Source organism: Oncorhynchus kisutch, linkage group LG15, assembly GCF_002021735.2.
Source record: "Oncorhynchus kisutch isolate 150728-3 linkage group LG15, Okis_V2, whole genome shotgun sequence".
NCBI classification, from domain to species: domain Eukaryota; kingdom Metazoa; phylum Chordata; class Actinopteri; order Salmoniformes; family Salmonidae; genus Oncorhynchus; species Oncorhynchus kisutch.
Window position 1 is genome coordinate 15,029,171 of NC_034188.2, and position 17,118 is coordinate 15,046,288.

A 17,118-nucleotide genomic window follows, 5' to 3' on the forward strand; every position below is an offset into this window, starting at 1 on the left:
GAACTGCCGTGACCTTGGCTGGCGTGTCACGTTGGACTGCCGTGACCTTGGCTGGGGAGTCACGTTGGACTGCCGTGACCTTGGCTGGGGAGTGGGGTGGTGGACACAGGGTTTGAACTCCAGTGGGGAGGCAGACAGGTGATATCAGGGATTGAACCCCAGTGGGGAGGCAGACAGGTGATAGCAGGGATTGAACTCCAGTGGGGAGGCAGACAGGTGATATCAGGGATTGAACTCCAGTGGGGAGGCAGACAGGTGATAGCAGGGATTGAACCCCAGTGGGGAGGCAGACAGGTGATAGAAGGGATTGAACTCCAGTGGGGAGGCAGACAGGAGGTGGACACAGGGATTGAACCCCAGTGGGGAGGCAGACAGGTGATATCAGGGATTGAACTCCAGCAGGGAGGCAGACCGGTGATAGCAGGGATGGAACTCCAGTGGGGAGGCAGACAGGTGATAGCAGGGATGGAACTCCAGTGGGGAGGCAGACAGGTGATAGCAGGGATGGAACTCCAGTGGGGAGGCAGACAGGTGGACACAGGGATTGAACTCCAGTGGGGAGGCAGACAGGTGATAGCAGGGATTGAACCCCAGTGGGGAGGCAGACAGGTGATAGCAGGGATTGAACCCCAGTGGGGAGGCAGACAGGTGATAGCAGGGCTTGAACCCCAGCGGGGAGGCAGACAGGTGATAGCAGGGATTGAACCCCAGTGGGGAGGCAGACAGGTGATAGCAGGGATTGAACCCCAGTGGGGAGGCAGACAGGTGATAGCAGGGATTGAACCCCAGTGGGGAGGCAGACAGGTGATAGCAGGGATTGAACCCCAGTGGGGAGGCAGACAGGTGATAGCAGGGATTGAACCCCAGTGGGGAGGCAGACAGGTGATAGCAGGGATTGAACCCCAGTGAGGAGGCAGACAGGTGATAGCAGGGATTGAACCCCAGTGGGGAGGCAGACAGGTGATAGCAGGGATTGAACCCCAGTGGGGAGGCAGACAGGTGATAGCAGGGATTGAACCCCAGTGGGGAGGCAGACAGGTGATAGCAGGGATTGAACCCCAGTGGGGAGGCAGACAGGTGATAGCAAGGATTGAACCCCAGTGGGGAGGCAGACAGGTGATAGCAGGGATTGAACCCCAGTGGGGAGGCAGACAGGTGATAGCAGGGATTGAACCCCAGTGGGGAGGCAGACAGGTGATAGCAGGGATTGAACCCCAGTGGGGAGGCAGACAGGTGATAGCAAGATTTGAACCATTTTTCTTGGTCTCGAAATATGTGTCAGCCAAATAACATTGTCGTAGATGCACATGATCAAACGCTGTATAGCGTTCAGATTTAGGAATGTAAAGCCTTTCATACTCACTTCTCAGCTGAAAACCCTCCCACTTGCTGGCAACATTTTCTCGTGGAGTTTTCATTCAATAGTGTTTTCACTACATTTATCTAAAGCCATCCCTTTAAATGTGGACCTTTTCATTAGAATTTTTTCGACAGAGAGAACGGTTCAGAATATTTGGGATCAATGTATGAAAGCCATGTAAATATACACAAAGGCCAATTCGTCAGATTTTCAGCACCAATTGGTCGATTTTAAAATACTCTGATCTTGTATATTATTTAAGGTTAGCCAAATATTTGATAATAATTAAAGGTTGGAGAGCCTTTATGCACAAAATATATAGGTGAATCAAAAATACAGTGGTTCGATTCATCCTGGGTGTTTCCATATTCAATTGTTCAACAATGAAATATTAGAAGGTGAGAAAAGAGTACAGTAGGGGTTGGATAGTAGTCTATAGAGTAGTCTAAATCTACCCCAATAATCCTAACTGGTTATACAATTAAAACATTATAGAAATCTTCCATTTACTCGGTAGGTTTGGCTCCATAATGTCATGTGCACATGGCTATAGAAGCATTTCATAAACTTCACTGTGGAAAAGATTATAATTTTTAATGTGCTTCAGTTTTATGCCATGTGTCTGGCTTCACATTTGTCTCCAGCGATCGGAAGGTAAAATAGATCTAAAGCAATTGGTAAGGGTTCTCGTCCTCCTCTTCTGAGGAGGAGTAGCGAGAAGGATCGGAGGAACAATGCGCAGCGTGGTAAGTGTCTATAATGTTTTTTTAATAAAGACAATGGAACACTCGAACAAAACAACAAACGATGACGTGAATATACAAAACCGAAAACAGTACTGTGTGGACCAAACACTCACATGGAAAACAAACACTCACAACCCAAAAGTGAAACCCAGGCTACCTAGGTATGATTCTCAATCAGGGACAACAATTGACAGCTGCCTCTGATTGAGAACCATACTAGGCCGAACTCAAAAACCAACATAGAAAAACAAACATAGACTGCCCACCCAACTCACGCCCCGACCATACTAAAACAAAGATATAATAACAGAATTAAGGTTAGAACGTGACAAATTGTCAGTTATATTTACAATCCCCTTATCCAAACAGCTTAATCATTTACCAGGCTCTTATCAATTTGTAAATGACAGTGTGTGGAGAAGGGTGTTATTTCTATTAGAAACGTTTTTCCACTTGGAACCAACAGGTTGCTCAACCTTATTCATTGTTGTATTGCGTGTAAAAGTGTTGGAATTATGAGTGAATTAAGTCAAGGTCAAAATACAGCGTATCTGTAGACAGAGAAACCTCCCTTCATTCGATCGCCACACCCAAAGTATAGCGGGTGAATATCATGCTGTAATTAATTGGAGGTCAGAATACGCATAGAGAGAAAGGTGCGTAAAAAGAGAATTACGTTCTATTTACAGGATGTTAACTCGTGTCGGAATTCTCCCTTATGTTAGCTGTTCCCATCAAATGATCTGGCAGACGTAGCCCTATGCTAACCTGTACAACTGGCTGTGATTATATTCGGCTCAAATTCCGTATTAGCCAATTGAAATCGTAGACGTAGTTCGACGCGATCCAACACTTGTTCATGAACGCGTCCTTGTTAAATCAATCAAATCAGATTTTATTGGTCACATACATATATTTCACAGATGGTATTGAAGGTGTAGTGAAATGCTTGTGTTCCTAGCTCCAACAGTGCAGTAGTATCTAACAATTCACAACAATACACAAATGGAATTAAGAAATATATAAATATTGGGATGAGCAATATTGGTGTGGTATTGACTAAAATACAGTAGAATAGAACACAGTATATACATATGAGATGGGTAAAGAATTATGTAAACATTATTAAAGTGACAAGTGTTCCATTATTAAAGTGGCTAGTGATTTCATGTCTATGTATATAGGGCAGCAGCCTCTAAGGTGCAGGGTTGAGTAACCGGGTGGTAGCTGGCTAGTGATGGCTATTTAACAGTCTGATGGCCTTGAGATAGAAGGTGTTTTTCATTCTCTCGGCCCCAGCTTTGATGCACCTGGACTGACCTCGCCTTCTGGATGATAGCGGGGTGAACAGGCAGTGGCTTGGGTGGTTGATGTCCTTGATGATCTTTTTGGCCTTCCTGTGACATCGGGTGCTGTAGGTGTCCTGGAGGGCAGGTGGTTTGCCCCCGGTGATGCGTTGGACAGACCGCACCACCCTCTGGAGAGCCCTGCAGTTGCGGGTGGTGCAGTTGCAGTACCAGGCGGTGATACAGCCTGATAGAATGCTCTCAATTGTGCATCTGTAAAAGTATGTGAGGGTCTTAGGGGCCAAGTCGAATTTCTTCAGTCTCCTGAGGTTGAAGAGGCGCTAATGCGCCTTCTTCATCACATAGTCTGTGTGGGCGGAACATTTCAGTTTGTCAGTGATGTGTACACCAAAGAATTTGAAGCTTTTCACCTTCCCCACTGTGGTCCCGTCAATGTGGATAGGGGCGTTCTCCCTTTGCTGTTTCCTGAAGTCCACGATCAGCTCCTTTGTTTTGTTGACATTGAGGGAGAGGTTATTTTCCTGGCACCACTCCGCCAGGGCCCTCACCTCCTCCCTATAGGCTATCTCATCATTCTTGGTAATCAGGCCTACTACTGTTATGTTATCTGCAAACTTGATGATTGAGTTGGAGGCGTGTGGGGCCACATAGTCATGGGTGAAGAGGGTGTACAGGGAGGGCTGAGTACGCACTCTTGTGGGGCCTCTGTGTTGAGGATCAGCGAAGTGGAGGTGTTGTTTCCTACCTTCACCACCTGGGGGCGGCCTGTCAGGAAGTCCAGGGCCCAGTTGCACTGGGCTGGAATCAGACCCAGGGCCCCGAGCTTAATGATAGGCTTGGAGGGTACTATGGTGTTGAAGGCTGAGCTATATTTAATAAACAATATTCTGACGTAGGTATCCCTCTTGTCCAGATGGGATAAGGCAGTGTGCAGTACAATGGCGATTGCATCATCTGTGGACCTATTGGGGCAGTAAGCAAAGTGGGTCTAAGGTGTCAGGTAAGGTAGAGGTGACATGATCTTTAAGTTGCCTCTCAAAGTACTTAATGATGACAGAAGTTAGTGCTACGTGGCGATAGTAATTAGTAGTTCAGTTACCTTTGCTTTCCTGGGTAACAGGAACAATGGTGGACATCTTGAAGCAAGCGGGGAGAGATTTAATATGTCCATAAACACTCCAGCCAGCTGGTCTGCACATGCTCTGAGGACACGGCTAAGGATGCCATCTGGGCCGGCAGCCTTGTGAGGGTTAACACACTTAAATGTCTTACTTACATTGGCCAAGGAGAACGAGAACCCACACTCCTTGGGAGTGAGCAGCGTTGGTGGCACTATGTTATCCTCAAAGCGGGTGAAGGTGTTTAGCTTGTCTGGAAGCAGGACTTCAGTGTCTGCGACATGGCTGGTTTTCCCTTTGTAATCTAAACCCTGCCACGTACGTCTCGTGTCTGAGCTGTTAATTTGCCACCCCACTTTGTCTCTGTACTGAAGTTTTGCCTGTTTGATTGCCTAACAGAGGGAATAACTACACTGTTTGTATTCAACAATATTCCCAGTCACCTTGCAATGGTTAAATGTGGTGGTTTGCACTTTCGGTTTTATGTGAATTCTGCCATCTATCCACGGTTTCTGGTTTGATTAGGTTTTATTAGTCACCGTGGGAACAACATCCCCTATACACTTCCTTGATGAACTCAGTCACCGTGTCCGTCTATACGTCAATGTTATTCTCAGGGGCTACCTGGAACATATCCCAGTCTGCATGATCATTTGTCAGACCAGCGTTGAATAGACCTTAGCACGGGTACTTCCTGTTTGAGTTTCTGCCTATAGGAAGGGAGGAGCAAAATGGGGTCGTGATCTGATTTGCTAAAGGGAGGACGGGGGAGGGCCTTGTAGGTATCTCGAAAGGGTGAGTAGCAGTGGTCTTGTGTTTTTTCTAGAGCGAGTACTACAATCAATGTGTTGATACAACTTTGGTAGCGTTTTCCTCAAATTTGCTTTGTTAAAATCCTCAGCTATAATAAATGCGTCCTCAGTATTTGTCGTTTACAGTGTAGTTCCTTGAGGGCCGTCGTAGTATCGGCTATGGGGAATATACGTGGCTGTGACTATAACCCGAAGATAATTTTCTTGGGAGATAATATGGTTAAGGTTTGATTGTGAGGTAGTCTAGGTCGGGTGATCAAAAGGACTTGAGTTTCTGTATGTTATCACAATCACACCATGAGTAGTTAATCATGAAACATACACCACTCCCTTTCTTCTTCCCGGAGAGTTCTTTATTCCTGTCTGCGTGATGAACTGAGAACCCAGCTGGCTGTATGGATGGGGACACTATATACCGAGAGAACCATGATTCTGTGAAATAGAGTATGTTACAGTCCCTGATGTCTCTCTAGAAGGAGATCCTTGCCCTGAGCTTGTCTACTTTATTGTCCAGAGACTGAACATTACGTAAGTAAGATGACGCAGACAAACATGGCAGCTTTGCTCCTAAGCAACTTTGCAGTATTTTTCTTTTTTTGGTGGATATTTCTTACATTATTATCCCAGAACGTGTTATGTGTTATTACATACAGCCGGAAATAACTTTTGGATATAAGAGCATCATTATTGCGACTAGGAATACAGCTTTCCCAAATTGGATACTTTGTTCGTACCCTCCAGGGCAATTGAACTCATCCCAGAGGTTTCTCCAAGACGCCGCCGGCAGAGAAGAGATATTTGGAGTGGACTTCTAGTTCGACTCAGGAGGCGTGCACACCATCCACCGCTTCCGAGTATATCACTTGATAATCTCCAACCCCACATTCTGATAATCTAAGCAACTGTTTGACCGTCTAGTCAAATGTTTTTTTGTGTAGTGTGTCGAACTCCACGTAATTGCTGCAGATTGTGACAACGGTTCAAATCTCACAAGTTTTAACCCCCCTGTGAAATGTAGAATTACGTTTATTGTGTTAGTGTTTTGAGAAGAGAAGTGCAGGCAAAACCTTGTAAATGAAGATTACGAATACATAATGAGGAGCTTCTTGTTGAGAGTCCCTCTTGCAGACAACACATAGGCTCCTAGCACTGTTACATAAATAATTGTCGTTGTTATAGGCTATTATACTGAACAGAAATATAAACGCAACATGTAAAGTGTTGGTTCCATGTTTCATGAGCTGAAATAAAAGATCACAGAAAATGTTCCAAAAGCACATAAAGCTTATTTCTCTCAAATGTTGAGCACAAATTTGTCTACATCCCTGTTAGTGAGCATTTCTATTTTGCCAAGATAATCCACCCACCTGACAGGTGATGCATACCAAGAAGCTGATTAAACAGCAGGATCATTACACAGGTGCACCTTGTGCTGGGGACAATAAAATGCCAATCTAAAATGTGCAGTTTTGTCCCACAACATAATGCCACAGATGTCTCAAGTTTTGAGGGAGCGTGCAATTGGCATTCTGACTGCAGGAATGTTCCACCAGAGCTGTTGCCAGATAATGTAATGTTAATTTCTCTACCATAAGCCGCCTCCAATGTTGTTTTAGAGAATTTGAAAGTACAGCCTCATAACCGCAGACCACGTGTAACCAGGACCTCCATATCTGGCTTCTTCACCTGCGGAATCATCTGAGACCAGCCACTCGGACAGCTGATGAAACTGTGGGTTTGCACAACCAAAGAACTTCTGCACAAACTGTCAGAAACCGTCTCAGGGAAGCTCATCTGCATGTTCATTTTCCTCACCAGAGTATTGATCTGACTGCAGTTCAGCATCGTAACCGTCTTCAGTAGGCAAACGCTCAGCTTCGATGGCCACTGGCATGCTGGAGAAGTGTGCTCTTCACAGAGGAATCCTAGTTTCAACTGTACAGGGAAGATGGCAGACAGCGTGTATGGCATTGTGTGGATGAGTGGTTTGCTGATGTCAACGTTGTGAACAGAGTGCCCCATGGTGGCGGTGGGGTTATGGTATCGGCAGGCATAAGCTACAGACAACAAACACAATTTCATTTTATCGATGGCAATTTGAATGCACAGAGAAAACGTGATGATACCGCACTCTACCCTTGAGACTGACCAAGAGGAACGTTCAAGGAAACCTTGAATTTGGAGGTTTAAAGTATCCCTCTGCTTGGTGGATATAAAGTTTAAGATCTTTGATAGGCTGATGCGGAATTTGTTACAGGAAATAATCACTGCCAGCTGGATCAGTTTAAAATAGCATGTGGCAGGTTATTTGATGAGAAAAGCTAATATGCAGCGTTTGATCACGTATACTACGTCAACGATTTTAATTGGCTGAGAGACTGAGAATTTTTTAAATTGATTCTAATGTTCGCAAGTATGAGCCCCCAGTAAAGAGGAAAATAAAACTTGACGCCAATGAATGAAGTAAACAATTACTTTTTATTGATAAGGTTCTCAGAAGAGTCTCTTTTCAGTGTATAAGAATCATTGTCATTCCTTCCTTACTATTATTATTATTAATCAATAATACTGATTTGGTACATTATGACATCCAGTACTGAACGAGCCTCTTCACAGTGACATGAATCAATCCACTTCTACACTTTTTGGGATCTAGAACTGGGGATTGATATTGTAGATATTGGGATAATAGATATGATTAGAGTCACACAACTCTAGAGTAGGTAATACCAGCTAAAGGTTAGCACGTTACAAGCCACTTCCTCAATAGAAATATAAAACTGGATATTCTGAACAATATTCTACTGTGCTGCTGCATAAAGGTAAGTCTATACACTGTACATCCAGATATATTTAAAAAAACAAGTTTCACAGTTGAATGACTTTATTTAAAGAATAAACCATTTTTTAAACCATTTTATTACATAAACTATTATTTTGGAGTGTGACTATTATTTGCTCTGGGAGCAAATGTTTTAATTAATATAACAAAAAAAACATATTGAGCAAATAAAATAAACGTAATGTCCTCTTCGATAAAACTAGTGACTCCCTTCATGATTGTCATTTAGTACTACAAATAATAAATACATGTAAAAATAATAAAATAAAATAAATAGGTTTTGATAATACTAGTTCCATATGTATTCTGGACTTAGTGTACGGTAGGTGTTTTTACATTGTTTCTGTACAGAAGTGCCTTGGTGAAAGTTTCACGATGCTACTGCGACTGAAACATACACAACTACTGCTTCTACCGCTACTATACGTAACACCCTGAACTGTAGTATAGTAGTCTGAACTGTAGTGTAGTAGTCTGTACTGTGGTATAGTAGTCTGAACTGTAGTGTAGTAGTCTGAACTGTAGTATAGTAGTCTAAACTGTAGTATAGTAGTCTGAACTGTACTGTAATAGTCTGAACTGTAGTATAGTAGTCTGAACTGTAGTATAGTAGTCTGAACTGTAGTATAGTAGTCTGAACTGTAGTGTAGTAGCCTGAACTGTAGTGTAGTAGTCTGAACTGTAGTATAATACTCTGAACGGTACTGTAGTATAGTAGTCTGAGCTGTACTGTAGTAGTCTGAACTGTGGAATAGTAATCTTAACTGTAGTATAGTAGCCATCTGAACTGCAGTGTAGTCATCTGAATTGTAGTGTAGTCATCTGAACTGTAGTATAGTAGTCTGAATTGTAGTATAGTAGTCTGAACTGTAGTATAGTAGTCTGAACTGTCATGTAGTAGTCTGAGCTGTAGTGTAGTAGTCTGAACTGTAGTATAGTAGTCGGAACTGTAGTATAGTAGTCTGAACTGTAGTATAGTAGTCTGAACTGTAGTTTAGTAGTCTGAACATTAGTACAGTAGTCTGAACTGTAGTATAGTAGTCTGAACTGTAGTATAGTAGTCTGAACTGTAGTATAGTAGTCTGAACATTAGTACAGTAGTCTGAGCTGTAGTATAGTAGTCTGAACTGTAGTTTAGTAGTCTGAACATTAGTACAGTAGTCTGACCTGTAGTGTAGCAGTCTGAACTGTAATGTAGTCTGAACTGTTGTGTAGCAGTCTGAACTGTAGTATAGTAGTCTGAACTGTAGTATAGTAGTCTGAACTGTAGTTTAGTAGTCTGAACATTAGTACAGTAGTCTGAACTGTAGTATAGTAGTCTGAACTGTAGTATAGTAGTCTGAACTGTAGTATAGTAGTCTGAACATTAGTACAGTAGTCTGAGCTGTAGTATAGTAGTCTGAACTGTAGTTTAGTAGTCTGAACATTAGTACAGTAGTCTGACCTGTAGTGTAGTAGTCTGAACTGTAGTGTTGTAGTCTGAACTGCAGTGTAGTAGTCTGAAGAGTTAAATAGTTGTCTGAACTGTAGAATAGTAGTCTGACCTGTAGAATAGTAGTCTGAACTGTAGTGTAGTACAGTCTGAACTGTAGTATAGTTGTCTGAACTGTAATGTTGTAGTCTGAACTGTAGTATAGTAGTTTGAGCTGTAGTATAGTAGTCTGAACTGTAGTATAGTAGTCTGATGTGTAGTGAAGTGGTCTGAACTGTAGTGTAGTAGTCTGAACTGTAGTATAGTAGTCTGAAATGTAGTATAATAGTCTGAACTGTAGTATAGACTGAACTGTAGTATAGTAGTCTGAACTGTAGTATAGACTGAACTGTAGATTAGTAGTCTGAGATGTAGTATAGTAGTCTGAAATGTAGTGTAGTCATCTGAACGGTAGTATAGTAGTCTGACCTGTAGTATAGTAGTCTGAACATTAGTGTAGTAGTCTGAACTCTAATATAGTAGTCTGATATGTAGTAAAGTAGTCTGATATGTAGTAAAGTAGTCTGATATGTAGTAAAGTAGTCTGATATGTTGTAAAGTAGTCTGAACTGTAGTATAGTAGTCTGAACTGTAGTGTAGTAGTCTGAACTGTAGTGTAGTAGTCTGAAATGTAGTATAATAGTCTGAACTGTAGTATAGTAGTCTGAACTGTAGTATAGTAGTCTGACCTGTAGTTTAGTAGTCTGAACATTAGTACAGTAGTCTGACCTGTAGTGTAGTAGTCTGAACTGTAGTGTTGTAGTCTGAACTGCAGTGTAGTAGTCTGAAGAGTTAAATAGTTGTCTGAACTGTAGAATAGTAGTCTGACCTGTAGAATAGTAGTCTGAACTGTAGTGTAGTACAGTCTGAACTGTAGTATAGTTGTCTGAACTGTAATGTTGTAGTCTGAACTGTAGTATAGTAGTTTGAGCTGTAGTATAGTAGTCTGAACTGTAGTATAGTAGTCTGATGTGTAGTGAAGTGGTCTGAACTGTAGTGTAGTAGTCTGAACTGTAGTATAGTAGTCTGAAATGTAGTATAATAGTCTGAACTGTAGTATAGACTGAACTGTAGTATAGTAGTCTGAACTGTAGTATAGACTGAACTGTAGATTAGTAGTCTGAGATGTAGTATAGTAGTCTGAAATGTAGTGTAGTCATCTGAACGGTAGTATAGTAGTCTGACCTGTAGTATAGTAGTCTGAACATTAGTGTAGTAGTCTGAACTCTAATATAGTAGTCTGATATGTAGTAAAGTAGTCTGATATGTAGTAAAGTAGTCTGATATGTAGTAAAGTAGTCTGATATGTTGTAAAGTAGTCTGAACTGTAGTATAGTAGTCTGAACTGTAGTGTAGTAGTCTGAACTGTAGTGTAGTAGTCTGAAATGTAGTATAATAGTCTGAACTGTAGTATAGTAGTCTGAACTGTAGTATAGTAGTCTGACCTGTAGTTTAGTAGTCTGAACATTAGTACAGTAGTCTGAACTTTAGTATAGTAGTCTGAACATTAGTACAGTAGTCTGACCTGTAGTGTAGCAGTCTTAAATGTAGTGTAGTAGTCTGAACTGTAATGTAGTCTGAACTGTAATGTAGTAGTCTAAACTGTAGTATAGTAGTCTGACATGTAGTGAAGTGGTCTGAACTGTAGTATAGTAGTCTGAAATGTAGTATAGACTGAACTGTAGTATAGTAGTCTGAACTGTAGTATAGACTGAACTGTAGATTAGTAGTCTGAACTGTACTATAGACTGAACTGTAGTATAGTAGTCTGAGCTGTAGTATAGTAGTCTGAACTGTAGTGTAGTCATCTGAACGGTAGTATAGTAGTCTGACCTGTAGTATAGTAGTCTGAACATTAGTGTAGTAGTCTGAACTCTAATATAGTAGTCTGATATGTAGTAAAGTAGTCTGATATAGTAGTCTGATATGTAGTAAAGTAGTCTGATATGTAGTAAAGTAGTCTGAACTGTACTGTAGTAGTTTGAGCTGTTGTATAGTAATCTGAACTGTAGTGTAGTAGTCTGAACTGTAGTATAGTCGTCTCAACTGTAGTATAGACTGAACTGTAGTTTAGTAGTCTGAACTGTAGTATAGTAGTCTGAACAGTAAAATAGTTGTCTGAACTGTGGTATAGTAGTCTGAGATGTACTGTAATAGTCTGAGATGTAGTATAGTAGTCTGAACTGTAGTGTAGTAGTCTGAACTGTAGTATAGTAGTCTGAACTGTAGTATAGTAGTCTGAACTGTAGTGTAGTAGTCTGAACTGTAGTGTAGTAGTCTGAACTGTAGTATAATACTCTGAACAGTACTATAGACTGAACTGTAGTGTAGTAGTCTGAGCTGTAGTGTAGGAGTCTGAACTGTAGTATAGTAGCCATCTGAACTGCAGTGTAGTCATCTGAATTGTAGTGTAGTCATCTGAACTGTAGTAAAGTAGTCTAAACTGTAATGTAGTAGTCTGAACTGTAGTATAGTAGTCTGAATTGTAGTATAGTAGTCTGAACTGTAGTATAGTAGTCTGAACTGTAGTATAGTAGTCTGAACTGTAGTTTAGTAGACTGAACATTAGTACAGTAGTCTGAACTGTAGTATAGTAGTCTGAACTGTAGTATAGTAGTCTGAACTGTAGTATAGTAGTCTGAACTGTAGAATAGTAGTCTGAACTGTAGAATAGTAGTCTGAACTGTAGTGTAGTAGTCTGAACTGTAGTGTAGTAGTCTAAACTGTAGTGTAGTAGTCTGAACTGGGGTAGTCTGAACTGTAGTATAGTTGTCTGAACTGTAGAATAGTAGTCTGAACTGTAGTGTAGTAGTCTGAACGGTAGAATAGTTGTCTGAACTGTAGTGTAGTAGTCTGAACTGTTGTTTATTCTGAACTGTAGTACAGTAGTCTGAGCTGTAGAATAGTAGTCTGAACTGTAGAATAGTAGTCTGAACTGTAGTGTACTAGTCTGAACTGTAGTGTAGTAGTCTGAACTGTAGTGTAGTATTCTGAACTGGGGTAGTCTGAACTGTAGAATAGTAGTCTGAACTGTAGAATAGTAGTCTGAGCTGTAGTTTAGTAGTCTGAACTGTAGTATAGTAGTCTGTACTGTAGTGTAGTAGTCTGAACTGTAGAATAGTAGTCTGAACTGTAGTATAGTAGTCTGAACTGTAGTTTAGTAGTCTGAACATTAGTACAGTAGTCTGAACTGTAGTATAGTAGTCTGAACTTTAGTGTAGTAGTCTGAACTGTAGTATAGTAGTCTGAACTGTAGTTTAGTAGTCTGAACATTAGTACAGTAGTCTGAACTGTAGTATAGTAGTCTGAACATTAGTACAGTAGTCTGACCTGTAGTGTAGCAGTCTTAAATGTAGTGTAGTAGTCTGAACTGTAATGTAGTCTGAACTGTTGTGTAGCAGTCTGAACTGTAGTGTAGTAGTCTGAACTGTAGTGTTGTAGTCTGAACTGCAGTGTAGTAGTCTGAAGAGTTAAATAGTTGCCTGAACTGTAGAATAGTAGTCTGACCTGTAGAATAGTAGTGTGAACTGTAGTGTAGTAGTCTGAACTGTAGTATAGTTGTCTGAACTGTAATGTTGTAGTCTGAACCGTAGTATATTCTGAACTGCAGTGTAGTAGTCTGAACTGTAGTATAGTAGTCTGAAATGTAGTATAATAGTCTGAACTGTAGTATAATAGTCTGAACTGTAGTATAGACTGAACTGTAGTATAGCAGCCTGATCTGTAGAATAGTAGTCTGAACTCTAGTGTAGTAGTCTGAACTGTAGTGTAGTTGTCTGAAATGTAGTGTAGTAGTCTGATCTATAGTATAATAGTCTAAACTGTAGTGTAGTAGTCTGAACTGTAGTATAGTAGTCTGAACTGTAGTATATATTAGTCTGATCTGCAGTATAGTAGGATGAAATGTAGTGTAGTAGTCTGAACTTTAGTGTAGTAGTCTGAACTGCAGTGTAGTAGTCTGAACTGTAGTGTAGTTGTCTGAACTGTAGTATAGCTGTCTGAACTGTAGAATAGTAGTCTGAACTGTAGTGTAGTAGTCTGAACGGTAGTTTTTTCTGAACTGTAGTACAGTAGTCTGAACTGTAGAATAGTAGTCTGAACTGTAGAATAGTAGTCTGTACTTTAGTGTAGTAGTCTGAACTCTAGTGTAGTTGTCTGAACTGTAGTTTATTCTGAACTGTAGAATAGTAGTCTGAGCTGTAGTTTAGTAGTCTGAACATTAGTACAGTAGTCTGAACTGTAGTATAGTAGTCTGAACTGTAGTATAGTAGTCTGAACTGTAGTATAGTAGTCTGAACTGTAGTATAGTAGTCTGAACTGTAGTTTAGTAGTCTGAACATTAGTACAGTAGTCTGACCTGTAGTATAGTAGTCTGAACATTAGTACATTAGTCTGACCTGTAGTATAGTAGTCTGAACATTAGTACATTAGTCTGACCTGTAGTGTAGCAGTCTTAAATGTAGTGTAGTAGTCTGAACTGTAATGTAGTCTGAACTGTTGTGTAGCAGTCTGAACTGTAGTATAGTAGTCTGACCTGTAGTGTAGTAGTCTGAACTGTACTGTAGTATAGTAGTCTGACCTGTAGTATAGTAGTCTGAACTGTAGTTTAGTAGTCTGAACATTAGTACAGTAGTCTGAACTGTAGTATAGTAGTCTGAACTTTAGTGTAGTAGTCTGAACTGTAGTATAGTAGTCTGAACTGTAGTTTAGTAGTCTGAACATTAGTACAGTAGTCTGAACTGTAGTATAGTAGTCTGAACATTAGTACAGTAGTCTGACCTGTAGTGTAGCAGTCTTAAATGTAGTGTAGTAGTCTGAACTGTAATGTAGTCTGAACTGTTGTGTAGCAGTCTGAACTGTAGTATAGTAGTCTGACCTGTAGTGTAGTAGTCTGAACCGTAGTATATTCTGAACTGTAGTGTAGTAGTCTGAACTGTAGTGTTGTAGTCTGAACTGCAGTGTAGTAGTCTGAAGAGTTAAATAGTTGCCTGAACTGTAGAATAGTAGTCTGACCTGTAGAATAGTAGTGTGAACTGTAGTGTAGTAGTCTGAACTGTAGTATAGTTGTCTGAACTGTAATGTTGTAGTCTGAACCGTAGTATATTCTGAACTGCAGTGTAGTAGTCTGAACTGTAGTATAGTAGTCTGAAATGTAGTATAATAGTCTGAACTGTAGTATAATAGTCTGAACTGTAGTATAGACTGAACTGTAGTATAGCAGCCTGATCTGTAGAATAGTAGTCTGAACTCTAGTGTAGTAGTCTGAACTGTAGTGTAGTTGTCTGAAATGTAGTGTAGTAGTCTGATCTATAGTATAATAGTCTAAACTGTAGTGTAGTAGTCTGAACTGTAGTATAGTAGTCTGAACTGTAGTATATATTAGTCTGATCTGCAGTATAGTAGGATGAAATGTAGTGTAGTAGTCTGAACTTTAGTGTAGTAGTCTGAACTGCAGTGTAGTAGTCTGAACTGTAGTGTAGTTGTCTGAACTGTAGTATAGCTGTCTGAACTGTAGAATAGTAGTCTGAACTGTAGTGTAGTAGTCTGAACGGTAGTTTTTTCTGAACTGTAGTACAGTAGTCTGAACTGTAGAATAGTAGTCTGAACTGTAGAATAGTAGTCTGTACTTTAGTGTAGTAGTCTGAACTCTAGTGTAGTTGTCTGAACTGTAGTTTATTCTGAACTGTAGTGAATGAGTCTGAACTGTAGTATAGTAGTCTGAACTGTAGAATAGTAGTCTGAACTGTAGTGTAGTTGTCTGAAATGTAGTGTATTTGTCTGAATTGTACTATAGACCGAACTGTAGTATAGTAGTCTGATCTGTACTGTAGTACAGTCTGAACTGTAGAATAGTAGTCTGAGCTGTAGTTTAGTAGTCTGAACATTAGTACAGTAGTCTGAACTGTAGTATAGTAGTCTGAACTGTAGTATAGTAGTCTGAACTGTAGTATAGTAGTCTGAACTGTAGTATAGTAGTCTGAACTGTAGTTTAGTAGTCTGAACATTAGTACAGTAGTCTGACCTGTAGTATAGTAGTCTGAACATTAGTACATTAGTCTGACCTGTAGTATAGTAGTCTGAACATTAGTACATTAGTCTGACCTGTAGTGTAGCAGTCTTAAATGTAGTGTAGTAGTCTGAACTGTAATGTAGTCTGAACTGTTGTGTAGCAGTCTGAACTGTAGTATAGTAGTCTGACCTGTAGTGTAGTAGTCTGAACTGTACTGTAGTATAGTAGTCTGACCTGTAGAATAGTAGTCTGAACCGTAGTATATTCTGAACTGTAGTGTAGTAGTCTGAACTGTAGTGTTGTAGTCTGAACTGCAGTGTAGTAGTCGGAAGAGTTAAATAGTTGTCTGAACTGTAGAATAGTAGTCTGACCTGTAGAATAGTAGTCTGAACTGTAGTGTAGTAGTCTGAACTGTAGTGTAGTAGTCTGAACTGTACTATAGTTGTCTGAACTGTAGAATAGTAGTCTGAACTGTAGTGTAGTTGTCTGAACTGTAGTATAGTAGTCTGAACTGTAGTGTAGTAGTCTGAACTGTAGTGTAGTAGTCTGAACTGTAGTGTAGTAGTCTGAACTGTAGTGTAGTAGTCTGAACTGTAGTGTAGTAGTCTGAACTGCAGTGTAGTAGTCTGAACTGTAGTGTAGTAGTCTGAACTGTAGAATAGTAGTCTGAACTGTAGAATAGTAGTCTGAACTGTAGTGTAGTAGTCTGAACTGTAGTGTAGTAGTCTGAACTGGGGTAGTCTGAACTGTAGAATAGTAGTCTGATCTGTAGAATAGTAGTCTGAACTGTAGTGTAGTAATCTGATATGTAGTGTAGTAGTCTGAACTGTAGTATAGTAGTCTGAACTGGGGTAGTCTGAACTGTAGAATAGTAGTCTGAACTGTAGTGTAGTAGTCTGAACTGTAGTATATTTGTCTGAACTGTAGATTAGTAGTCTGAACTGTAGTGTAGTAATCTGATATGTAGTGTAGTAGTCTGAACTGTAGTATAGTAGCCTGATCTGTAGAATAGTAGTCTGAACTATAGTGTAGTAGTCTGAACTCTAGTGTAGTAGTCTGAACTGTAGTGTAGTTGTCTGAAATGTAGTGTAGTAGTCTGATCTATAGTATAATAGTCTAAACTGTAGTGTAGTAGTCTGAACTGTAGTATAGTAGTCTGAACTGTAGTATAGCTGTCTGAACTGTAGAATAGTAGTCTGAACTGTAGTGTAGTAGTCTGAACGGTAGTTTTTTCTGAACTGTAGTACAGTAGTCTGAACTGTAGAATAGTAGTCTGAACTGTAGAATAGTAGTCTGTACTTTAGTGTAGTAGTCTGAACTCTAGTGTAGTTGTCTGAACTGTAGTTTATTCTGAACTGTAGTGAATGAGTCTGAACTGTAGTATAGTAGTCTGAACTGTAGAATAGTAGTCTGAACTGTAGTGTAGGTTTCTGAAATGTAGTGTATTTGTCT